Source organism: Anabrus simplex, chromosome 1 (genome assembly GCF_040414725.1).
Source record: "Anabrus simplex isolate iqAnaSimp1 chromosome 1, ASM4041472v1, whole genome shotgun sequence".
Lineage (NCBI taxonomy): Eukaryota > Metazoa > Arthropoda > Insecta > Orthoptera > Tettigoniidae > Anabrus > Anabrus simplex.
In genome coordinates, this window is record NC_090265.1 from 1,279,379,795 (window position 1) to 1,279,407,713 (window position 27,919).

General features: G+C 38.9%; 1 protein-coding gene and 1 pseudogene across 4 annotated transcripts in view; both read right to left on the bottom strand.

Annotated features, from left to right (window-relative positions):
• dlg1 (discs large 1) overlaps positions 1-27,919 on the bottom strand; it is a 961,276-nt gene that overhangs the window by 496,643 nt on the left and 436,714 nt on the right. The window lies entirely within an intron of this gene.
• On the bottom strand, positions 21,070-23,480 carry LOC137497086 (tigger transposable element-derived protein 6-like; annotated as a pseudogene).

Consider the following 27,919-nt stretch of genomic DNA (forward strand, 5'->3'; position numbering starts at 1 on the left):
ATGTTTTGCTTGATTCCATTCTTTCATAACAGTATTCATGTACATTATACCCTATAATATCAGAGGGGAAAGTCCACATCTTTGTCTTGCACCTCTATTAATTGATTTCTATTCTGTCTGTCTGCCCCCAATCCTAAACTGATATTACATTGTTTTGATATACCTTAGATATTTTATCTTAAATAAGTGGATTGATACATTCTATAGTTAAAATGCCAATTAATTTATATTTTTTCATTTTGTCAAATGCCTTTTTGATATCAATGAAACCGTGCGGTAAGGAGCGCGCATCCGGGAGATAGTGGGTTCGAACCCCACTGTCGGCAGACCTGAAGATGGTTTTTCGTGGTTTCCCATTTTCACACCAGGCAAATGCTGGGGCTGTACCTTAATTAAGGCCACGGCCGCTTCCTTCCCATTCCTAGGCCTTTCCTGCCCCATCGTCGCCATAAAACCTATCTGTGTCGGTGCGACGTAAAGAAAACAACGATATCAATGAATATGTGTTTCCAGATTCCCTCCACGTTTTTTCTATAAGGATTTTCATCGTAAAACAGCATCCTCACAGGATCGACCGTTACGAAACCCAGTTTTTTCATTTCCATTTACCATCGCAGTATTTGTACGGCTTACATTTTATGATACATGTATAAATCTTGTCGGCCAGGCGTAGAGCTAATCACTCTACCCCACCAAGTGCCGAAGTTACGGATAGTAAAAACCTTAATCTTCCACACTCCCAGAGCTTTTCAGAAGATGACTTTTCTTTAGTTGCACTGCTTTTGCGATAAATCTTGTAGGCCGAGTTCAGCAGACCAATACCTCTACAATATCATAAATGATCACTTTTCCCTTTCTTATGTATCGGAATACCTATGGCCTTCTGCCAGCTTTTGGGCAAATCTCCACTCCAAACCAAATTTAGAAATCTTGAAAACCTCTATATAAATTCTTCAATTGCGTATTTAAAGAGTTCCGAATTTATCTGATCTCCGCCAGGAGTTTTATTATTCTTTAAGTTGTTTGGAACCATTCTTAATTCTGGCAGGGTAATTCCTTCAGTATCAGTATTCGCTGATTTTGATTGATTATTATTATTATTATTATTATTATTATTATTATTATTATTATTATTATTATTTCCGAGGACACGAATTTACATTATTACAGTAGACTCAGGCCTTTGTTGGCAAGATGTAGTGTTTACAGTGCACTATGTCTTCTGGTATGGGCTAGAATAACATTGTAACTTTCATTGACCTGTCTCAGTCTTATACTTGGCTTTGACAATATGAAAGTGGCTGAGGTCCCTAGCCGTGCGGTTAGCAGTGCGCAGCTGTGAGCTTGCATCCGGGAGGTAGTGGGTTCGAACACCCTGTCGACAGCCCTGAAGATGGTTTTGTGGTCTCCCGTTTTCATACCACGCAAATGCTGAGGATGTACCGTAATTAAAGCTAGAGCCGCTTCCTTTCCACTCCCAGCCGTTTTCCTATCCCATCGTCGCCATAAGACCTATCTGTGTCGGTGCGACGTAAAGCAAATTTTTTTTTAAACTCAGTATACAGCAGTAACCCCATCTATCGGAGATGAGTTGCACAGGGACACAAAGCACATCCCAACAAACAATGGTCAGTGCAATGTTATTGTTGATCAATGTTATGAGCTTTCTGTATTGTAGGCCTTCACATTTAGTTTTCTTTCCACTCTGTGATATTCGGCGTCTTACGCTTTTCTTAAGAAATGACTCTTTTCAGGGTTGAATTTTGAATTATTTAGGGCCTGTACTACGACAGCCAGATAAAAGTGCGGTATACATTTATTTGGCAGTTTGGACATTTATCTGGAAGTTCGGTTGAAACCGCGTACTACGACTTTCGTTTATGTGCAATCTGGGAAAATATTCTCGAGTATAGCTATGCCGAAGTTGGAGAGGCTGTTAACGCTCTTATCTGGGACTTAGCTCTTATCGGGGACGCTGCTGTAAAGAATCAAGATGGCTACTCATGAAGATGAATCTACATCTGCATGATGCTGTGCGAAATTAAGTTGTTACCTTGTAATTTATGTATATATTTATAAAGTATGTCATGCTTCCTGTCCAGCTATCACAGAATTCTAAAAAAAATTCCAAGCTAGTAAGTTGTTGCTACTGAGTATATCAGTAATACACAAGCATTCAACCGCATACTTCATAGGTAGCCGTGGTCGTTAGGGCATCAGAGTTTGCTGTTAAGCAGTTTTTCTCGCGTTCGAGTCCCAATAGTCTAACTTTTTTTTTTACTTTGTAAATGGTCGTCGGTAGGGTACTAGAGGTGACAGTACACATTTCCTAATCATTAAAATGCGTGTCAAAAGCGTGGGTTCTATTCCAAATCTATCCGCGACGCACATATGGAGTAAAGGTATACGACTTTGTTCATGGCGATTCGTCCGTCGAATGAGGATGTTAAGGAGGTTATATTTCTTTTACTTCATAACAACTTGCTACAAAAGTATTTACGCTAAAGTGAGTTAAATGCTTGCCAGTTACTATTCTCACATTGTATTGAAAAGAAAGAAACTAACTACTTATTCAATGAGCAAACAATAAATTGAATTAATAATAAAATTAATGATCCCACGCTGCATCAGTAGCATTAATTACGAATATAAACTTTACTTTCGTCGTAACGCGCAACCTCGTAAATAGTACTAGACAAGAAAAGATACATAACCTGAAACTTTACTTTTGCGTCCAGGTTACATTTTCAGTCTTTTTATTTTCTATAACAGTTTCAATTTCGTTATACAGTTAATTAATTTTAACATTCCTTCGTATGTGTATATTTCAGTCCTAATTCTGTTTTTGACCTGGACTTCCACATTATAGCTTAATAAGAGTCTGATATCGGATTCTAGTAATACAATTTCAAAAGGAATAGAGCTAAACAAACGAAAACACCAGGGAACACGTATACCACCGCGCTAAATTTCACTATATTTTCAGTAACCTTATTACCAACCCAATAAAAATGTTACTACATCTTCCGCATTACAATCCCGCCATTAAAATCCGTTGGTAGTACGCAAGAAAATATTTAACTTCTAGTTTGCAAAACTGCAGCCTACGTATCTAGCTGTTTATCTGACAGTTGTAGTACAGGCCCTTAGTGAATTGTAGTGCTATAATTTGGAATAGGCCTAAATGGTAATTCTAGACCAGGTCATACTACTATTACTAAGTGAGCCTCTGACAAATGTGCACACTGTTCATTCAAAACAGCGCGTCAGGGTAGGGATCGAATAGCTGGAATACCATGATGAACCAGTGTGTTACGTACCAGCAGTATCAAACAATGTATGAACCAGAGGAATGACATGCTAAAGAAAAAAGTTTTCTAATTCCACAGCTATTTCCCGCCAATATTCAGTCAGGCTGTTATACTCGGTACGCAACAGTAATACCATCTATCAGAGTTGAGGGTACCATAAGAGCCAAAGAACATCACAACAAACAATGGTCAATGTAATGTCATTGTTGATCAATTAATTTTTAATTAATTTAATTTTCTTCCGACTCTGAAATACTAATCTTACCACAGTCGGTACGGTAAAACTATAAAACATAAATGATCGGAAATTATATTCTCTATAGCTTCTGTTATGTAGTACTATTCTATAGGACCAATAACATAGGTGTTAAAAAATTAAATTTTAGGCACCTACCCCTAAACTACCATTTCATCCATGGTCAGTAAAATTGTTTATAGCTTAGACTATATTTTCTTCTTCCCCGACTCTATATACCGCTTTTCATTAAATTCTGTTCACCCATTTTCTCGTGGCTCGGCGTTGATATGTACTTTGCAATAAAAATCGAAATTCATGAATATCTGTGTTATCATAGCCAATACGGTAAAATGTATAAGACACAAATGATCGGAAATTTTATTCTATATAACTTAAGTAATGTAGTATTTATCGATAGGACCACTAATAATATAAATATTTCAGAATTGAATTTTAGGCCTTCCCCTAAACTACCATTTCACTCAGCGTGAATAAAATGATTTATAGCCTAGATTGTAGTGGATCATCTCCCGACTTTACATACCGATTTTCATGAAATTCTCTTCAGCCGTTTTCTCGTGATGCGTGTACATACATACATACATACATACATACATACATACATACATACATACATACATACATACATACATACATACATACATACACACAGACAGACAGACAGACAGACAGACAGACAGACAGACAGACAGACAGACAGACAGACAGACAGAAATTACGGAAAAGTGAAAAGTGCATTTCCTTGTTGCTATGGACATGACCGATACAGAAATACAATTCTTTTCAAATTCTGAGCAATGTACAGACAAAACTCTTATTTTATATATATATAGATTGTCGGTTAGTCCGGCCTAGGGTCCAGTCCCGAGGTGGCCGAACCAGAGGGAGTCTGCTGTATTATTATTAGCTTTACGCTGCACAAGTTCAGATAGGTTTTCGGTGACGGTTGGATAAGAAAGTAGTACGAGTGAGCGAGGATAGCAACCATGGCTTTATTAAGACATCGTCCGGTCATTCATCCGGTATAAAAATGAGAAACCACGGAAAACAATCTTCAGAGCTACCAACTGTGGGAATTGAACCCACGATCTTCCGAATGCAAGCTAATAGCTAAATGACCTGTATCGTGTGCCAGCTTAAAAGGTCTGCACACACCAACGCGGGACGCGGGGAGCGGGAGCGGGAACGAAACCTACAATCCCGCGGTCGCTACGAAATTCGTCTTTCTGCACACACCAACGCGTGACGCGGGAAGCGGGACCGGGATCGAAACCTACAATCCCGCGGTCGCTGCGAAGTTCGTCCAATGCATTACGCCCTTCATGGCTAGCTGTTTGAGGAAGTTCGTGATGGTTTCCTCACGTTCAGTTGCTTCCAGGAGTGAATGTAGCAGGCGGTGCCGATACTTTCTTTTTAGACATTCCAAAACGGCTTGAGCCTTAGATGTATCAAACTTGTTACGTTAGGGGGCAAAAATAAAGCACGAATTCCATCACATACTAGTTCATGTTTATCTGGATGTGGCCCTGCGTTGCCTAGCAATAAAACTGCTTTAATGGGCAGACTTGGTCTCAGTAGAGGGAACCCACAGTACGATGACATGGCGGAAATGAAATGGCGTATGGCTTTTGGTGCCGGGAGTGTGCGAGGACATGTTCGGCTCGCCAGGTGCAGGTCTTTCTATTTGACTTCCGTAGGCGACCTGCGCGTCGTGATGAGGATGAAATGATGATGAAGACAACACATACACCCAGCCCCTATGCCAGAGAAATTAAACAATCATGGTTAAAATTGCCGACCCTGTCGAGAACTGAACCCGGGACCCCTGTGACCAAAGGCCAGCACGCTAACCATTTAGCCATGGAGCCGGACGACATGGCGGAAATACGCAGGGAATGAAATGCCGTAGAAAAAAAAGAAATCATTTTAAATTTACGAAAATAAAAATGGTTTTCATATATTGCTTTTTTATACTTCTCCTTTCGTTATCATGAAATTCCTGGTTTTGTTATAATTTCTTCCAATGTCTTGCTGTCATATAATTGCTTGTTGTTAGGTAATTTATGTTTTCATTTAACGTCGTCCCCATAGTACTGTGAGAATATACAATGACTCAGCAAATGTCATGGGATAGTCACCTAATAGCGTGTGGGGCCTTCTCTGGCCCTGCGAACTGCAGTGAGACGCCGTGAAGTGAGTCGACAAGTCCCTGTAGTCAGCTGACACCAAATCGTTTGCAGAGCGGCCGCCAATGGTGGTCTGTTCGTGGGTGCAGGATCCATGGCACGGAGCCTGCGTTCCAGGACATCCCAGATATGGTCGATAGGGTTCATATCGGGGCTCATGGGTGACCACGGCAGTCGTTGGGCCTCCGTTGCATGTTCCTGGAACTATTCCCGGGCGACGTGGGAGCGATGTGGCGGCGCGTTATCATCTTAAAACACCGCAGAACCGCCTGGGCGCTGGAAGGCCAAAAATGGGCGGAGATGGTCTCCTAGCAGCTCAACATACCGCGTACCATTTAGAGTCTCTTCCAGAACAACTAGGGGGCCCATTCCATACCAGGAAAATGCACCCCAGATCATAACAGAGACACCAGCGCCCTGGACCACACCTTCGAGGCAGGCGGGATCCATTGCTTCATGTGGTCTGCGCCATACACGGTGCCTCCCATCGGCATGATGCAGTTGAAATCGTGATTCGTCCGACCATATCACGTTACGCCATTGTTCCAGTGTCCATCCCTGGTGACTGGCGACAAATGCGCGTCGTTGTGCCCGATGACGTTGGGTTAAGTGTGGAACCCATGTGGGGCGCCGGCTCCCATATCCCACAGAACCCATGTTCCTACTGATTGTCCACTGGGAGACGTGTCTAGCACGGCCTGTGTTGAACTGAGCCGTGATTACTTGCACGGTTGCCCGTCTGTCACTATTAACAATCCGTCTCAGATGTCGCCGGTCACGGTCATCGAGGGTGGCTGGACGGCCGGTCGTTCGTCTGTTGTGGACGGTGACACCCGCATTCAACCATTCACGATACACCCTGGACACGGTTGACCGTATGAAGCCGAATTCCCGCACCACTTCCGAAATCGCACTTCCCATCCGTCGGGCACCGACCACCATACCCCGTGTCAGCTCACGACGACGTTGCATGTTACACCTGTCACATGCACAGCCACTGCTCACAAGGTCTCCTATACACTGCCGCTGACACAGGGGGCGAGTGGTGCGCAGACAACACACCTGCGCATCAGTGCTCTGCTATCCCATGACATTTGCTCAGTCAGTGTATATCCACCGGGATATCTCACAATTGAAATTTATTTGATGATGATGATGATAATAATAATAATAATAATAATAATAATAATAATAATAATAATAATAATAATAATAATAATAACAGTGACATCCTACGGCGTGCTCTGTAAGTAGACTACCCTTCTTACGCCTATGCTACACACCATTTAGCCATAATAATAATAATAATAATAATAATAATAATAATAATAATAATAATAATAATAATAATAATAATAATAATAATAATAATAATAATAATAATAATAGTGTATAGATATTTTAGTATACATCTTACATGTAACTGGAAGTTTAAGAACGGGGAAATGTGTGCAAAAAGAAATCACAAACAAACAAACAGTGATAATTAAAGAATTGATACAACCAGGTATACGCAGTTCTTTTCTTATTTCATCCCATAACAAATTCGTACTTCCTTACATTCTTGTAATCTTCATTACTCATGTCGTAAAGCATTGGATGTTTCTTAACGCACTCTATCAACAGTTCAGTCGCCAGTTGCTACTGTCACAATGAATGCGTGACGCGGCAAAACGCTGCATGCTGCGAACTGAAAATGGTTCGCAGCAATCCCGCCATGTAGGCGGGAGAGTGACGCACCGGTGTGAATGGATCCACATTCCGCGTTGGTGTGCGCAGACCTTAATCCATAACATACGGACTAACTATTTTAAATTCTAATAGAATTATACCCGACTATCAATGCTTTGCTCATCGAAGAAATCTTTATCGGAATATCATCATGCCTGACGCCCAAATATTTCTTGGAAATTTTTTTTTTTTTTTGCTAGCGGCTTTACGTCGCACCGACACAGATAGGTCTTATGGCGACGATGGGATAGGAAAGGCCTAGGAGTTGGAAGGGAGCGGCCGTGGCCTTAATTAAGGTACAGCCCCAGCATTTGCCTGGTGTGAAAATGGGAAACCACGGAAAACCATCTTCAGGGCTGCCGATAGTGGGATTCGAACCTACTATCTCCCGGATGCAAGCTCACAGCCGCGCGCCTCTACACGCACGGCCAACTCGCCCGGTCTTGGAAATTAAGCCGATTATGATGTTCTCTGCGACTCTATCTCATTAACGTTAAATACCCTAGTGTTCCTTAATTTACTAGCCATATTTTAAAATCTGCTCTACGAAATCGATAACACGTAAAGTAATATAGCAGATGATTGTTTGACATCGAAGTAATTATGAACACCAACCAAGTCTATTGATTTATTCATTAATGCACGCGCACCCGTAACAACTGCAAGCAATTTGTTAAACATCACTGGCTGGGAATTGCAATAAGTACACACTCAAGTCCGCTAAATGCTTCGTCATTAGTTCCAGCATGGCTTTAATATTGCTATTCAATCGAAACCTCATTTTGGAATGTATGCTGTTCATTTCCCCCCAAGAATCAGTGTTGAAAATTACATGACGATCATTTTTCGAGTCAATTTTGATCGTTACTTACACGCTTACCAGCAAGCATTAGCTGTAATTGGAAAATACTTTGCGAAAGGCGGCAGCAAGCAAGAGTCTATAATGAGACAGCACAAGTTCTCCTTCTCTAGTAATGAGAGCAAGGAGCATATACCGCAATAAAGTTAACTTTAACACGACTGCGAATCAATGTTAACTCAAGTTGCTACTCTGTAATTGTTTAGACATGTGTATCATTTAGCACAGTGCTCCACACAAACAAACCCGACAGTTACAGTATTTCTCTAACAATAGTCAGCCTTAATAATTCCAAAACAGCAATGATACAGAGTAACGAGCACTTTGATGTGGTACCGGTACACAGCTAAGGAATCCTTTTAAACAAACACCAGTGAGGAGCAGAAATTCAGGTTAACGAGCAAGAGGGATGATGTAGAATTTGCACAAAACACACTTTCTTTCTTGATTGGGCGGAGATGCCGAATTACAGGCGAATATAGAAAAAATCCTTCGAAGCACGTAGCAGTTTGTCCTCCTTCTTTTAATTTTTATAGGTCTATAGAAGAAGTGATATAGGCAAAGGGAAATTTGGGAAAAGAACCCCGGTCTTAAAGTAAGTAAATGAATACTGTTATTTAGGGAGCAGAATAATCAGTGATGGTAGAATTAAGGAGATATAAAATGTCGACGAGTGCAAGCAATGAAGGCCTTTCTTTAAATAAACCTGCTTACTTGAATACCACTACTACTATTAATAATAATAACAATAATAATAATCATGGTCTCAGATATAACTTAGACTTCCTGTGTGTCAATTTGAACTTTCCGTTTTACTCTACCAGATAGCAGAGAAACCTGAACTCTACTGGACGACCTATTGCTGAGTTTTCATTAATTTTGTGGAGTAAACATCGAATGTGTCATCAGACATCCTACAACATAGAATGCCGAATTGTCTTTCTTATGAAAACCTCAAAGACATGCATATTACAAAAGTGTTTCTAAAGGACATATGTCGGGAGCGAGGGACTATATTATGGAGTGAAGCATGAAAAATAATTGGTGCAGAAAGATTTTTTTTTTTTTTTTTTTTTTGCTAGTTGCTTTACGTCGCACTGACACAGATAGGTCTTATGGCGACGATGGGACAGGAAAGGGCTAGGAGTGGGAAGGAAGCGGCCGTGGCCTTAATTAAGGTACAGCCCAAGCATTTGCTTGGTGTGAAAATGGGAAACCACGGAAAACCATCTTCAGGGCTGCCGATAGTGGGGTTCGAACCTACTATCTCCCGAATACTGGCCGCACTTGCAGCTATCGAGCTCGGTGGTGTAGAAAGAAAAGAAATAGAAACGCTTGAAATATGGCGTTATCAAAGAATGTTATCGCATTATTATAAATCATTATAAAATGATTAACAAATTATTATAAATACTGAATGAGGTACGTGGGTGGAGAACGATTTGAAAAACTTATCAGAGGAAGAGATGGAACAAGTCTTCATACACCCAGAACTTGTTAAGTTTGTTTCTACGGGAAGTGGGTAAAAACTATAGGTTAAGTGGGGGAGGTGGGGGTATATATTAGAGTAGCTGTAGCATGCTAGATGAAAGAGTTAGCACATGAGAGGCTGGCGTGCAGAACTGCTTAAAACCAGCCAATGGACAGATGACTCAACAATATAGGACATATTTTAATGTTCGAGTTATTACAAAGCTAAGAATGTATCGGTACTAAGAATTCAGTTACTGGCACGCTATCGTCAGAAACGATTGAAAGGATCTTGTATAGGCCTGTTTAGTCAATATAAGAGTAGACAGATATTGAGAGCGCCAGCCCAATTTGGCCCAAATTAGCAAAACACGAAAAAACTATAGAATTTAGTGAAAATTATAGAAATATCAATGAAAAAACACATTTTTACCACAAATTTCCCAACATTTCAAAATCATCATTTTCTGCGCTCGTCGGTCCTGCACAAAAAATAGCAATAAAAGGGAAGACAAAAAATCACCCAAATTTACGAAAAATAACGTCAAAAACGACCAAACATCAATCATTTCACGAAAATCTGAAAAATCACCCTGAACGAGACTGAATCCAGTGTCTCAATGTTTTAACTGTAATTATAATATATTTTTATTGATGAAACGGATTTAAATTCAATTAAAGGGCATTGAATTAGCTTGTATTTATCCAACATTTTCTTTTTTAACCAAGAAGGAGGAGTTATTTTGAAGCAGGAAATGACTCGCAGATAACAACTTCAACCGCAGAATTATAATGGCCGCTGGTAACCTGATAGCTACTGGCATCTGACGGAAATAATAATAATAATAATAATAATAATAATAATAATAATAATAATAATAATAATAATAATAATAATAATAATAAACAGAAATACGCCATCTGATACTCTTAAGTAGAAACTATAATAAAGAAACCATTTATCGGATTATATAGGAACCACTAGCATTCCATAGTTATCTCAATATATTCTGTTAAGCTCACTTTGCGGTATGTCACTAGTAGCCGAGTGGTTATAATATTCACTTAGTATTCGTATATTCGCGGTGCAACTCTAGCTTCTTCCAGAAATGTTTGAATTATATTCAACATTATTAACTAAGTATATATACTCTTAAATTAAACTCTAATTCTTGCCTACCGTGTAGCTCTACCGGCTAGGTGTTGGTAATGTTTAGGATTTGTTCTCTTAGATGTGTCAGGGCCCGCACTGCTATGGTTCGAATCTCTATTCATTCCTTCAATAAAAATTGAGTAAAAAAGAGGCGGATTTAGAGGAGAGAGAGGAGGAGAGGTTAATTTCTTGCGTCCTGTAGATCGTTAGCAGATAGGTCTAAATTACCGAGGCTGCTTAAAACCTACAGATTCCTTGGCGAAATAACTTCGGAGAAGTGGCCACTTCGGGAAAAGGAAAAAAAAAAAGTGTGAATGTGTGAGAGAGAACCTCTGGCGTAGATGTAAAATCTTGTAAGTTCATGAATACGAAGTAAAACACACCTTGGGTCCGATGAGGGTTAGAAAACCAGTGCTGGCTTCGAAGTTTTGCAATTTGTTTTCCTTATAACAGCGTTATCTCTGTTATCAGGCTGGACATATCCGCGCGCTCATCAGTTAATTATAAATACGGAAGTTGGCGAGTTACAATCCATATTACCACAAAAATGATTATTTATATCACTTATGTATATTCCAATATCCTCAGCACATCAGTTCGATTCTAAAAGCAAGTAAAAACATTTTGTGCCTGTAACTCAACTATTTATGAACCAATTTTAATGAAACAAAGTTTATTGAACTTTATATTAATAAGCACATTTTATTAAAGAATAAACATATTATATTAAATTATTATTGTTATTATACATGTTTCTGATATCTAAACAATTTATTTAAAAAATCAAAACTGACGGTAACTCAAGAATTTCCTTCAACTACTTATCCATTTATTATTAAAAATTTTAAGTTACTATTCCGTGTTAAATATCATAGGTTAAATTCTTTTCACCCCACATAATTATATAAGCAAGTGTGTTATCAGGAATATTAGCATTAAATGTTGCAGAAAGTTTCATAGTAGTTTTCTGAGTTGTTACCACATTCCTTCGCCTAATCATATTGATAACATAAATAGGATAATAATTAATTAACTCCCGAGGATTAATAGAAGGAATTAATTTTAAAGCAGTTACACGCTTAAATTCTAAAAATTCATTATAGGCTTTGAGATAATTGTTTTCGATTTCTTAACAGAGCATCGAACCACATCCTTCTAGATGAACCGAGCAGGCCTTTACCACCTCATTGGACAGCCCCTTGAGATTGTAGCAAATGACAATGAAATCAGAGGTCAAATGGCCAGGGTACAAAAAGTGAGAACCAATGTCAACACCAGCTGTCACCATGCATCGAGTCGCTTCAATATCACTTCACGTTTTCAACGAAAGTTCGACAGTAAACTATTCCCAAAAGGTGTATTACACTGCTGTAGAAGTTATGTCAAATTTTAACTGCAGTCAATTCACACTTCCGAGTTAAATAAAACGGAGTTGACTCAAAAAGAGCAACCAATTAACTAGTCCCTCTCACTCCATGTTGATGAATGCTGTAATTTAACTCTTTAAATTCGACCATGGTTTGTTTACACTAAACAAACTGTGCCTTGTGCAAGCTAACTCGAATCTTAACTGCATTGCAGAGTGGTTATTGTACAGTTAATGTAACGTCAGACACGATTTGGCTGGAGTAAACAAAAATAGCGCCGTCCAGCAGGCAACTCTGCTAACAGCTCTGTGCCCCAGTTTGTATTCACCACCCCAAGTCACGTGTTGGCGCAAAACATGGGCTTCTTCTAAATGATGGAAACTGAAAGCTCTGAAACTAAGCGTCAAATAGCTGAAGACATTCAAGGGATAGCCTACCTCAAGCCTGTCAAGATAGTTGCTAATATGCACGGGAATAAAATCAGACGCAATGTATGGTCAAACAGTTTAAATGTTAGCGGTACGCATTAATGTGCGAGAAAATATTTTCAATAAACACAAAGAAAATCACGCTTTAAATTGTTATTCTTTGTTTACCAGTTCATACACAATGTTAATTTAATGCAGCCCTCAATGCTACCCTATTCTGTGCTAATACTTGTATACCTATGTAACTACTGGAGTCCTGCATCTATTCTGTTTGTCATATTCACGCTCCAACCACTCTAAAAAACGAGTCACATATGCAATTAAATACTTCTTGCAGTTCTCTACAACAGGATGAATTTAATTCGAGCTAAGCTTTCCAATAAGTCATCCGAGAGTTCCTAAACTGCTGTTAAGTCCAGAACTTGCCCAAGCTTACATTAAAAGTACACTACTTGAGGATCTCTATTCCTGAATATCTAGCATTATATTGCCTATCCTCCATTGAAATTCTGCCTGTAGTTCTCCTATATTTCTTTTAATAGTTTCAAGTGTAAATGCGTTAATTAATGACTCGCATAAGCAGAAAAATGAACTGAACAAAATATTTAAAAAACTTTCTGCAGGCATACTTATTAGCAGGGCTTACAGCAAGTAGTGTAAGTGTAGCAGTAACGCATGAAAAAGTAAAATATGTACATAATTTATTAAAGAAACATTTCATTGATCATCGGAGGAAAATGAAAATCTTGTGTTTACAAGAATGTAATTTCCCAGAACAACACTCACAGAAATGATGAGGAAGTCGATGTGGTTTGTAAGAGTTTCAAGGATGGAGGAGAGAGATTTTGATGTTTAATATACACAACTTCACGGATATTCTACACACCATACAATGCAATTAAGTACTTTTTACTAGCTGATGTACCCGCGCTTCGCTACGGGATTCCCAGAAAGACTGACCTTGTGGTTTTCCTAACTGAAGTAAACAAAGGCCATTACAAAAACGTCAGTAGGAAAGTAGCGATGTTATAATAATAATAATAATAATAATAATAATAATAATAATAATAATAATAATAATAATAATAATTTCGTGTGGCTATTTCTAGCCGGGTGCAGCCCTTGTAAGGCAGACCCGCCGAAGAGGGTGGGCGGTATCTGCCATGTGTAGGTTACTGCGTATTATTGTGGTGGAGGATAGTGTTATGTGTGGTGTGTGAGTTGCAGGGATGTTGGAGACAGCACGAACACTCAGTCCCCGAGCCAAGGGAATTAACCATTTAAGGTTAAAATCTTCGACCCGGCCGGGAATCGAACCCGGGACCTCTGGACCAAAGACTAGCACGCTATCCATTTAGCCATGGAGCCGGACAATGTTATCGTATAAAATACTCGATCAAATGAAAAACCGCATATTTTCTCACTTTTAACGAACAGTACTACGGTGCCGATCTAACAGTCCAAAGTTCCAGAGCTGGAATGACCAGGCCACAGACATCCGTCATCACTCCTCTGCCATAATTCTCTTAAATATGCAAACTGCTCATTCCAATCAGTGCCTCAGAGTACGGATTGAACAGCTCGAATGCTATAATGAACCAGTGTGTTATGTACCAATAGTATCAGAAAATTTATGATAGCATGCTAAAGAAGAAAGTTATCCAACTCCCCAGCTACTTCCCGCTAATATTCAGGCAGGCTGTTACACTCGGTACGACCGGGCGAGTTGGCCGTGTGGTTAGAAGCGCGCAGCTGTGAGCTTGCATCCGGTGGATTCGAACCCCACTGTCGGCAACCCTGAAGGAGGTATTCCGTGGCTTCCCATTTCCACACCAGGCAAATGCTGGGGCTGTATCTTAATTAAGGTCAAGGCCGCTTCCTTCACACTCCTAGCCCTTTCCTATCCCATCGTCGCCATAAGACCTATCTGTGTTGGTGCGAGGTAAGGCAGTTTTCATCCTAACTATCGTAGATGTGTGCCAACAAAAGACCACAACAAACAATGGTCAATGTAATATTATTGTTGATCAATGTTACGCGCTTTAAATATTGTAGGCCTTCACATTTAGTTTTCTTCCGACTCTGAAATGCCACTCTTATCATAGTCGGTACGATAAAATTGAATAAAACAAAAATGGTCGGAAATTGTATTCTCTATAACTTTTGTTATGTAGTACTTTTCGATAGGACCAATAACATAGATATTTAAAAATTACATTTTAGGCGTCTTCCCCTAAACTACAATTTCATACAGGGCGCATAAAAATGTTTATAGTTTAGACTGTAGTTTCTTATTTCTCGACTCTATATACCAACTTTCATTAAATTCTGTTAACCCATTTTCTCGTGGTTCGGCGTTGATGTGGACTTGGCAACAAAAATACAAATTCATGAATATCTGTGTTATCAAAGCCGGTGCGATAACAATGATGACATAAATGATCGGAAATTTAATTCTATATAACTTTAGTTATGTAGTATTTATCGTCGATAGGACCACTAATAATATAAATATTTGATGATTAAATTTTAGGCCTTCCCCTAAACTACCATTTCACTCAGCGTGAGTAAAATGCTTTATAGCCTAGATTGTAGCGGCTCATCCCCCGACTTCACATACCGATTTTCATTAAATTCTCTTCAGCCGTTTTCTTGTGATGCGTGTACAGACAGACAGACAGACAGACAGACAGACAGACAGACAGACAGACAGACAGACAGACAGACAGACAGACAGACAGAAATTACGGAAAAGTAAAAAGTGCATTTCCTTGTTGCTATGGACATGACCGATACAGAAATACAATTCTTTTCAAATTCTGAGCAATGTACAGACAAAACTCTTATTTTATATATATAGATTAAGAAAGGATTATCATTATGAAGTTAGCAAAGTTCTCTATCTGTGGAACAGTGGTACAGTGCCCGACTCTAGATCCCATGATCGTGGGTTCAAATCCGGCTGAGGTACCGGTAGTCGGATTTTTTAGGAAAGAAAAAAGTCCATTCAGCATTTCCATGTAGCACGATATTAGCACATAAAATATCTCTGGTAACATAATTTGTGTTTATCCGACAAATGTAATTCAACTTCAGCCATAAATCACCCAAGAGACATACAGTTTACTCTGCCATCCGATAGAGTAAAGCTGTACGTCGAAATTGACGCACTGGTTGCGTAGATGGCGTAGATGGCGTAAAATCTAAGTGCCTGTAGATAAATAGATAGATAGATAGATAGATAGATAAATAGATAAAGCCTTTATTTACTGTACACGGTAGTTATGAGGCATTATTATTATTATTATTATTATTATTATTATTATTATTATTATTATTATTATTATTATTATTATTATTATTATTATTATAATTATTATTATCAGATGCGAAAAAGACCAGAAAACTGATCACGCAAATCTCACTTAGAAGTTGTGCATTTCCTTCTTTGCCAGGCAGCCTTCAATTTTTCTCTCATCGTGGTCCTTCGTTCTTCTGTCCACTTAGGTCCTGTCTTCTTCTTGTGGTTTCTCTCTGACTCTCCTTTCCACTTGCTGATTTTCGTACTGTAGCAGGTTCGGTCAGCGATGTCGGCCACTTTGATTCTTGATTTTCCCAGGTCTTGGCGGATATCCGTTCTCCAACTATTTGTTTTGATGTTTTCCTTTGCCTCAAGTAAGATTCTTGTCAGTGTGTTTTCTGGAAGACGTTTGATGTGTCCGTAAAATTTCAGGCGTCTTTTTCTGATGTCGGCCGCAAGGTTTGAGAGCTGCTCGGTTTTTGTACGAGATTGCAGTCGGTATCCTTCGTCAGTCAGTTTTGGGCCGAGAATTTTTCTGATGATTTTACGTTCTTCTTTCAGGATGTCTTCGAATACTGATTTTCTGTGGAGATCCAGTGTTTCACTCGCGTATAGTATTTCAGGTTTGATCACAGTGTTGTAATGTCGAATTTTGGTGAATATTGAAAGGCATTTTTTGTTGTAAATGTTTTGCTTTCGGCCGAAGGCTCTCTTCATTTTCTGCATGCGGACCTCGAGGGCCTTCTGTTCTTTTTCTGTTGGTACTACAATTTCTCCGAGATATCGGAACTCAGATACTTTTTCCATTGTGCCAAATTTCGTGTTCAAATTCTGGAGGCCGCAGTGGTTGCACATGACCTTGATTTTTGAGAAGGAGATTTGTGGGGCGAACTTTTCTCAGCATTTCTTGAGGGTTTCGATTTGGCTGATTGCCTGTTGATCGCTTGATGCGAGGATCGCGACATCATCTGCGAAAGCGAGACAGGAAATTTTTACATGTTTTCTTGTCATACTTAATGGTTGCCAATTTCCTTGAGCTTCTTCTTCTTCTTCTTCTTCTTCTTCTTCTTCTTCTTATTATTATTATTATTATTATTATTATTATCTGCAGTACCCGTCGTTGACGGGTCAATCATATAAAATGTGCAAAGTTATCCCTAGCTACTTTCCGCCAATATTCGGCTTGTTGTTTTACTCGGGATGACCGGGCGAGTTGGCCGTGTGGTTAGGAACGCGCAGTTGTGTGCTCGCATCCGGGAGATAGTGGGTTCGAACCCCACTGTCGGCAGCCCTGAATATGGTATTCCGTGGTTTCCCATTTTACACCAGGCAAAATGTACCTTAATTAAGGCCACGGCCGCTTCCTTCCCATTCCTAGACCTTTCCTGTCCCATCTGTGTCGGTGCGACGCAAAAAAAAAAAAAAAAAAAATACACCTCAGGATGCAGCAGTTACATTGCAACAATGGTCAAGATAATTTTACTGTTGGTCAGTTTTATGAGCTTTCGATACTGTAGGCCTTCGCATTTAGTTTCCTTCCGACTCTGGGATATCAGAGCAGCTAATGTAAAGGCAGTCTTTCCTTCTATCATGACTCCCTCTTGTCTTATTCTTCAAACGTTCGTTCCTTTACAATTTTTCTCACTTTTTATAATCATATTTACATTTTTCCTTGTCGATACGGACCGATGACCAAGCGGTTTTACACCTCAAGGAAATCATGGTAAATATTTTTATGTTAACAATGCTTGACGTTGATATGGACTAAGCAAGAAAAGTCTAAATTGTTGAAATCTATTATCATAATCGGTACGGTAAAACTGTATTAAGACATAAATGATTGGAACTTGTATTCTATAACTTGTGTTACGGTGTGTAATACTTTTCGACAGAACCAAAAACATTCCGGTAGCTATTTAAAAATTAAATTTCAGGCACATTCCTCTAAACTACCATTTCATCCAGCGTGAATAAAATGGTTTATAACCTAGGCTGTAGCACCTTATTCCCAGACTTTATATCCCGATTTTCATTCAATTCTGTTCACCCAGTCAATACAGACTTAGCAAAAACCCTACATTCATGAATATCTCTCTTATCATAGCTGGTACGGCAAAAATGTATAAGACATAAATGATCGGAAATTTAATTATATATAACTTTAGTCATGCAGTATTTATCGATGGGGCCATTAATATCATAGATATTTGAAAATTACATTTTAGGCCTTCCCCTAAACTACCAAAATTATTTATAGCCTAGATCGCAGTGCACCATTCCCCGTTTACATACCGTTTTTCATTAAATTCTCTTCAGCCGTTTTCTCGTGATGACCATACATACATACATACATACAGACATAAATACAGACAGACAGAACTGACGGAAAATTAAAAAGTGCATTTCCTTGTTACGACCGGTATAGAAATACCATTCTTTTTAAATTCTGAGCAATGTACAGACAAAACTCTTATTTATTTATTTATTTATTTATTTATTTATTTATTTATTTATTTATTTAAAACGCTAGGCTGATTTTGTGATCGCGAGTTTCAGAGAACGGCTGAATCTATTGACATCGTAAAGCATTCTGACGGAAGCTGTAGATTTGCACAGCGTCTTTAATAGCATAAAAATCCTAGCCATATATTTTTAAATAGAAAATATAATATCTGATTGGTCAAAGCGCTCACCAGTACTTCAAGGCCGCCTGAGCCGTAAGAGCAGGAGCGGCAATTAAGGGGGTCGTGGGGGGCTGTTTCCCCCCTCCCCTACAATTTGTGGAGAAAATATTATATATTAGCTAACTGAAACTAAGAATTACAGGAATTATTTTTTAAAAAGCAATTTATACAAGCCGTGTCGTCTTATCGGCTTCATTTTCTTTAATTATTAGTGGAATTACGCACAAAATGTAGTTCGTCCTGGCTAACCGATTTGTATAGTGCCACAGCAAGTAGTGGAGACTTTGTATGTGCTGTGAGGAAGGGTAGCAGGTGTATTTTCTTTTTTGCCAAGGTCATGGACTCTAAAGTATGATTCACCCGCTTGTCAAGCGCATTCGTCAGTCTGGCAGTCTTTAGTGTCTGTTCGTTTCTTACCGTGTTGTCAAACACTAAATGATTTTAATTGTATAATCACACCGTATTTCTATTTAATTGTAATAGATGTGTAATATTGTTCCTTTGGTGAAAGTTTATTGTTTAATACTGAATCAAAATCTTTAAAAAAAGAACATTATTACCGCATTTAAATTTGTAAATTGTCAACCTTTACCTCTCGGTCGAAATTCGCTCAGAGAGCATCAAAACGCTTACCACTTTGTAGGTAATTTTCTCTTCAGTTTTGATGCATATAACCTCTCCCAACCACCCCCTCCCCTCGTCCGCTATATCCCACAAGCCCGGGTACTGTTTGTTGTCTGTATACCTCTTTGCCCCCGCACTTTTAATTCCAAATCGCCGCTACTGCGTGAGAGCACTGAGGCACGTGGCCCGATAGAGGATGTGGAAAGGGGTAAGCACGCATGCGCAGTCAGACGTCTTTCTGGCCATATGTACTGCGGCTAATTCAGCTATGTTGTAGCGAGTCGCTTAGACGAGAAGAAGGTATTCTGAGACATCAATTTTACTGTCTCTTCTGTAGTTTTTGCTATATTTGCTAGTTTGAAGTGATTCCGGATAAATTTAAACGTTTCGTTCTCCATGTCGTCTCTTCCTACATTTGTTGGCTTGAGTGATTTCGGAGAAGTTTTAACACTGAGGCTGTAAACTTCTTCCATTGCGGTAGTTAGCGAAGTGAGTCGATCCTCCGTGTCATAATAATGTGCTAATTTTCAATGTTTATTTGGCCGACATGGTACTCATAACAAACCGGCACCTCGGCGTCTCCGAAAACCTTAACTGTAGTTAATGGGACGTGAATTAAATAAAATTATTATTAACCTTCAATTATTAATGAAATCATTGGCATGATCTAACAAAACAACACAAATGTCAAGAATGCATTTTTCATCGATGATCTCGGGGGCACTAGAAAAATATTTAGGATATATAATACAAAAGTGTTGCAATTTACGGCTTCAAGTTTTGCTGCCCAGCGGCTGAACAGTGCTTATTACATTCAAAATTGCTCTGAATGTTCAGTATCTAGGGTAAATCATACAGTGATGGGCACTTTAAGAGGGCTCAAATAGTTTTATTTCACATACACCGAATAATTATGGAGATACATATTTCATTCATTGCAAGAGAATAGTGAAGTGTTCCTAGTTTTATATGATATGTTAGATATTTAGTATTAATTGCTGACCTTCTATAAAATATTAATTTCAGAAATTCATAAAATGACAGTGATGGGCACTTTGAAGACTAACTTGGGCACTTTGAAACACAGTGATGGGCACAGAGGAAAATACCTTCTAAGGAGTCACAAAACCTATTATCTCCTTAGTTTAATCACTTCCACTGTAATCTACTATATCCAAACAATTTATGCAGAAGAAAATATTCTCATCCTCTGATTCATTTTCTGCTGGATGCAAATCGTTTCCCACGGGAAGGCATTTCTTGTGGAATATCTTCTGACATATTTGACAGGAAACTCCTTGTATCTTAGTATTAAGGTTACCGCCACACTGGAAACAAAGTCCAGAAGAAAATATTTCGGTGGATTTCCGAAGGGAATTGTTAGTTTTGCTCTCCAGCAAGAAGTTACTTGTTGACGCCCCGAAGAAACATCTTCCCATCTTCATTTCGCCTGTACTCAGGATGTTCGTAGAAGTACTGCCTTGTTCACAATCAGCTACTCCTTTCCTCTCAGCCAGTCTTTCCGTGTTCTGCTTCAAGTGTTCGTCACCATGATTCCTCTCACCAGATTGTTCATTGCGATTCTCAAATAGCAAGACTTTTTTTACAGATGTAGCTGCAGTCATTTTGGGGTCATTGCTCTCTCGTATGACAGGCAAAATATCCTTCCTTTTCTTGTTACCCTTTTCATTCTTGTTTATTTGGAACTTTTTCTCCTCTCTTTTTCTCTTTCTGTCTTCCTTCTTCCTCTCCTCATTTGCTTTCGTGTCTGCCTTTTCTTTATGATGTCTTTCCATTGCTTTGACGTTATCACGTAAGGCATGCGTTGCACATTCGGTAGATTTTTCCTTTTGGGTGTTTCAGGCCATACAAGACAGTCTTCCAGTGATTTAACATCCGAACGCTTCAACACACTGCTCGACGATGGTGTTCGTGGCTGAGGCGATTCATTCATGTGTAGAGGAGCTGTACTGAGGGTCGGTTGTTCTTGTTCTACATATACATTCTCCAGAGCAGTTTTTTCCAAATTTGTTTCTCTGGTTTGCTGCTCTACATCCTGTCCATCAAACTTCGAATTTTGATCATTTCTCTCAAAAAATTCCTCATACAGTCTGTACAATACAAAAAATTCTTCACTGTGTTCTTCTTCAGTTACCTTCTCAATATTCTTGAACTGATCAATTCTCTCCTCTCCAACAATACTGCAGAATTTTTGAAATGTCAGTAATTTGTTCTTCTCATCCGAATTATTCACATTTTTGTTAATATCGGTTGGAGTGGCAACACTGTACTTTCTTCCAATACATTTAGTGAAGTCTATGTTGTCTGGGTTCCATGGAACAAGACCACAGGCTCTGAAACCACTTTTCAAGGTTTCTGGCTTTATTCTCTCATTCACAATCTTTTCCAGCACTGGAGCAAAGTCCTTTCTCGTGAGAGCTTCAGAAGGGTGTTCTCGACGCCAATTTAGCACTCCCTTTTTCCACTCACTCTTGACTGGCTGAAATACAGCAACGTCCGCTGGTTGGAGAATTCTTGTGGCGTTCGGATATAATGCTATAAGAATTATCTGAAGTTCAGTACAGAGCTCGCTAAGCTGAAATGTAAGGTGGCTCTTGTGACCATCCACAAACAGTATCACTGGAAATTTTACTTGTGTTTTCACTAAATGGGGATGAAGAACATTTGCCACAAATTCGAAGAATACTTTGGATCTCATCCAGCCCGAGTCACTGCAGCCTATGCCCCATGAATCTGGAACAGACTGTACAATCTCATTAGGCAGTCTTTTGTAGTTGTATACTATCATTGGAGGGCAGACTGAACCATCGGCTCCAAATGTGAACATAACTGTCAAGGTTTCCTTTTCATTTCCCATTGAAACTTCATAAACATTTTTTGAACCTCTTGGAGCAATGACTTTTTGATTCTTTGGGCACAGTTGAAAGTTTGTTTCATCTCCATTAAACACTCTTGATGGGTCTTGGAGTATATCAAACAAATTTTCTGATTTCAGATATGTTTCAATCTCTTTAAACCATCTTCTAATATCTGCTTCACTTATATTAGCACTAGCCTTCGTTACAGTCTCAGATGTTCTTTCTGATAGGACCGGATGTCTCCGAAGGAAAGCTTTGTACCACCCAATTCCTGATAGGTTATCCTTGAAAGGAGTTTTCCTTTCGTTTGATTTCAGGAATTCCTGCACACTGAGTTGAACATCTTCTCTTCGCCTAGGGAAACCTTTCTTACTCAGTTAACCAAACTTTCTTCTTCATTGTCGCTAAGGATCGGATTGGGACCAAATGTAGACTTAGGTTGTCCTTTAAGGTAACGCTGAAGTGTAGACCTAGGAACACAGAAGTTTCTTGCTGCAGTTTTTATCTTCTCTCCATCGCGTACCGCAGCAACTGCAGCCATTAGACTTTCTTTTCTATAGGGCTCCTTTCCTTTATTTGGCATTTTGGAGCTGGAATAAAACAAACAAACCTATGGAATCGAAGTAAACAACTGTATGAAAACTTTTATGAATAAAAATATATTACGTCTTTTGCATTCACTTAGCCTTATTTATGATGCTTACGCCCTTAAAGTACGTATTTAGTGAACTAATATCTGCTTAAATTATCTGTTAGGATATTTCTCTTGATAAACTTAACGAAATATAAAAATAAGGGAGAATCACAGTGATGGGCACTGCCAATATCACACTGATGGGCACTGTGCCCATCAGTGTCAAATACCATTTTATATGTGTTCTATTGTTAAAATGTATACACTGAGGGCATAGTGAAAACATTGATGAAATAAAAATGTATAATGCTCAAAGGTTCATAAATTACAGTGGTGGGCACCCAATGCCCATCACTGTTTTCTCAGTTGCAAACAGTCACAGTTATGGGCACAGCCATTTGTAGGTTATTGTTAGTTGGTAGAAGTTCAATAAGTATATCAAAACATAATTATAACTCAGGCTAACATATTTAAACAGCAGATTCGGAATATATAGTAGCATATTTGCTTACCTCCTTAATAACTGGATACACTCTTCTTAACAATTTGATAAGGGTTCAATACCAAACCAACATGGATTCCACAGCACTAACAAACAAACTATGCTTGTGCTCATTGCGTGGCCACAGACCATGGAGATTGCATAGGAATATACCTAAGAGTACTTTTGACACAGAGGTACAAATAATGGATGCATACCGCTGCCAGAAGGCTTATTTTTACACTCCTTGTAGTTCCAGTGCCCATTACTATGTTAACGCCCATCACTGTATGGTTTACCCATATAAAAAAATTTTATGAAAACTTCAGTCAGTCCCGCCATTCTATCCGGTCGATCTCCTTCATTCTTTTTTCAACTGAAAGGTATTCATGCACAGATTTGTCATCAGGTACTATAAATCACTTAACTTCCGCCTTCCTCAAATTATTTCTGATTTTTCAATTTTTTGAAGCAATCATATCTTTGGTTCTAATTGAGGCACGGAGTTCGTTTTGACCTACGAACACTGAGTGGATCAAGCTGTTTCATTTCAGCTCTTAACTATTCAAATTGGTTGATTCCATGAAAGGTTATGAGTTCAATCTGACGTCTCATTTCTTCAACATTTTTGCTCATTGAAGCAATCATATATTTCGTTCTAATTGAAGTACGCAGGTCGTTTTGGTCTAAAAACACTCAGTGGATCAAGCTATTTCTTTTGAGGTAATTACTTAAATTGGTAGACTCTGAGAAAAGTTATGAGTATATTTGTCTCCATAACGAAGATCTTTGGCGCGTAGTGTTGTTCCGAGGAACGTTTAATTCAATTTCTTTGTGTGATGTATTTCCAAGTGTTATGTTGACATAATATTACATTCTATTACCACAGCAGATCATATGCTTTATTTCATTAACTCGAAACTTTGCAAATACATCCGTGAAGATAGTAACGAACAACACCATACTTTGTACATTGCGGGCGGAGCCAGCGGGAACCTGCTAGTTTGAATTAAAATTAAATTCCAAAGCAGCTGGCGATATTCGATTAGCACGGCTCAATATGGGATAAAGCCCCAATGGCAAATAGTCATTTCATTAACGTGTGTAAATAGTCTTATAAAATATATCATAGGTAACGACATTCCATAACTTCTGGTGGGAAAATCATTGTTCTTGGGGAAGATTTCATGAAGGTTTTGCCCGTTTTGCCTCATGCTTAGCGCCAAACAATATTATTTCTTCTCTTTGACCCTTCTTCAAAATACGCCGTTTACATAAAAATATACCCACAAAACCACAAAAAATGGAATTCGCTGATTTTATTTTGCAAGAAATTGGTAACGGGTGACTACATCTCTGTATATGGTGATGGATCAAATGTTACTGAACTACCAGCCAGAAATTTAACATATGATGATATCGTAATTGGAATTTACAGCAAAACGTTCACTTCTGCGAAAGATGTCATCATTAATTTTTCGGAAGATGCCATTCTTAATTAATTGGGCTTGTAGCCGGTAGTTCAAACCCATACAATCCGGGAGATAGTGGGTTCGAATTCCACTGTCGGCAGCCCTGAAGATGGTTTTCCGTGGTTTCCCATTTTCACACCAGGCAAATGCTGGGGCTGTACCTTAATTAAGGCCACGTACGCTTACTTCCACTTCAAGGCATTTCCTATCCCGTCGTCGCCATAAGACCTACCTGTGTCGGTGCGAAGTAAAGCAACTAGCAAACCCATACACTAGCGTCAACAGATTAATACTGAAGATGATAGCTAGCTACTTCAATTTCCTACATTATTCTTGAATTCCTTGGAATTAATAGTTTGCCTCCACATATTCTTATTCTAAGAGTTGGAGCCATAGTTGTGCTCCTTAGAAATCTGAAAGTTTCCCAACGGCTCCTAAACGGAACCAGATTAGGGCCTAATTGTAAAAGGTATACACGAATGTTTATAACTTATTTAGAATTAATAAGGATGGACAGAGATGTCTAACCCCTCAAATTGACTTAAAAACGTCAGTTCAATTTTCCTTCAAGAGGTATCAATTTCCAATTTGCATGGTATTTTGTATCACGATCAATAAACCTCAAGGGACGTGAAGGTCTCTATTTACCTCAGCTAGTTTTCAGCCATAACCAAGTAGTAGTAGTAGTAGTAGTAGTAGTAGTAGTAGTAGTAGTAGTTGATGTTGTTGAGTTACCACCAAAATATGTCTCATCTACAACCGTTGCGGGCAAAACTTGCCTTATCCGAATTTTGTGGCTTTCCACTAAGGATGATATTTAGGTTAATACTAGGTTAATACATGTATGATCATGAGTCCTGTAAGCAAATTGCGTGAGTTTATGAGCGAAACACATTGTCAGGTTTTCCCTATTTGACATTTTCACACTGCCTTATGCTATTATTTCAGATCTTTTCACTGGTGACAACCATTAAGTCAAACGAGCTCATTTTGGTTACTAAATATTTTAATTCGCATTTTCTTGCAATGTATCAAGAGAGTAATTTCTTTCAGCGTTATTCTACAACAGATACTCCAACAAACAAACTCACTATATATTTTTGTTTTTTTTTATTTGCTTTACGTCGCAGCGACACAGATAGGTCTTATGGCGACGATGGGACAGGAAAGGGCTAGGACTGGGAAGGAAGAGGCCGTGGCCTTAATTAAGGTGCAGCCCCAGCATTTACCTGGTGTGAAAATGGGAAACCACGGAAAACCATCTTCGGGGCTGCCGAAAGTGGGGTTCGAACCCACTATCTCCCGAATACTGGATACTGGCCGCACTTAAGCGACTGCAGCTATCGAGCTCGGTACTACTTAATTTAAAAAACACATATTCTTATTCTGGAAACAGGTATTGGTAATGAAAGACTGAAAACTTACAAGCCTGTTTTTCTCAGAAGTAAGATTTGAATGTGTTTTGCTTGTATTCCCACGAACAGTAGTCAGATAAACGACAACATCTCTACTACTGTATATACTTGATGGGGTATCCTTGTTTCTGGCAAATTATTTGAAGTTCGTAAGGCGAGTTTTGCACGTAAAGGATTTTTCTAGTGCAGAAATGGGAAGCCCGCCCTCGCGGTCTAGAGGTACAGTGCATAACAGTCTTGTTTGTACACCAACTTATTGCAACGAATTAACGGTTAACCTTTGTATACAATTATTGTGATGTATTTTATTGCCCATATCGTAATAGATGCACTAATAAACATTGTAAATAATAAAAAAACTGATCTGTGATCTTACAATTTAACACAAATTCAAGCAATGTACAAAAACCGGGCGTTTCATCATGCAACAATCTTGTTTGTACACTTACAGAAGATAGCAAAATGTTCACACAAAAACACTCGTTAATACCCCGATGAGTATCCTCTGGCCTTGAGAACTGCTTTTCACCTTCGCTGCATCGAATGAACCAGTTTCTCACATATTTTTGGGTCGGTTTTACCCCATTCTTCGTTGACTATACTTCTTAAATGCTCTAGTGATTGAGGTTTCCTTACATGAACCCTTCTTTTTAGATCGACCCACAAATGTTCTATGGGGTTCAAGTCAGGGAATTGGGCAGGAGTTCGCAGTTGCGATGGTACGTTCCATATCAGCCACTGCTTGCAAATATCAGCTGTGTGCTTGGGATCATTGTCTTGCTGAAATATATAGTAAGACCCCAACCCCATTTTTACTGCACTCTGTTTGACATTGTTCTTTAAAATGTTTAAATAACCCCATCTGTCCATGATGCCACTGATGATTTCTATATTTCCCACTCCACAAGACGACATGCACCCCCAAATGATAATTGATCCACCTCCATGTTTTACGGTGGGTAGCGTATTTGCAGGTTTATTGGCTGTATTAACTTTTCTCCATACATAACTGTTTCCATCCGAACCGTATAGAGATATTTTAGTCTCATCTGACCAAATAACTTTGTTCCAGAATGTGCAATCCTTGTTTTCATACTCTCTGCAAAATTTCATTCTGGCTTGTCGATTTTTCTTAGTAACAAACGGCCTTTTCCGTGGTCGTCTACCGTGATAATCATATTTCCACAATACCCTACGAATTGTCTGACTTGACATTTTCTTCTTCGTCCTTTCTTCTAGCATTACGCGGATCTTAGGCGCACTTAATTGTGGATTCTGTTGTACTTGTTTCACAATATAACGTTCATCTCGCCTATTCAGTATCTTTTCTTTTGCTTTCCTTGGCAAATTCTTCGTGGTTCCTCTATATCTGAATTTATTCAACACATAGTGTATTGTGGAATGAGGTTTATTAACTTTGCGTCCAATTTCACGCAAAGAATACCCTTGCAATCCGAGAGATACAATTACATTTTTTAGTTCGTCACTTAACTCTGTTCTTTTACCCATTAGGCCTATGTAACACACGGTCTGGTGCACTAACTGCGAAACTATACACACTAGCACAGCACAGATACACACCAGTTAGCTAGGAGTGTTCCCGAGCGACGAGGTAGCTAACGTGTACAAACAAGACTGTTGCAAGCAAATAGGCCACTACACAAC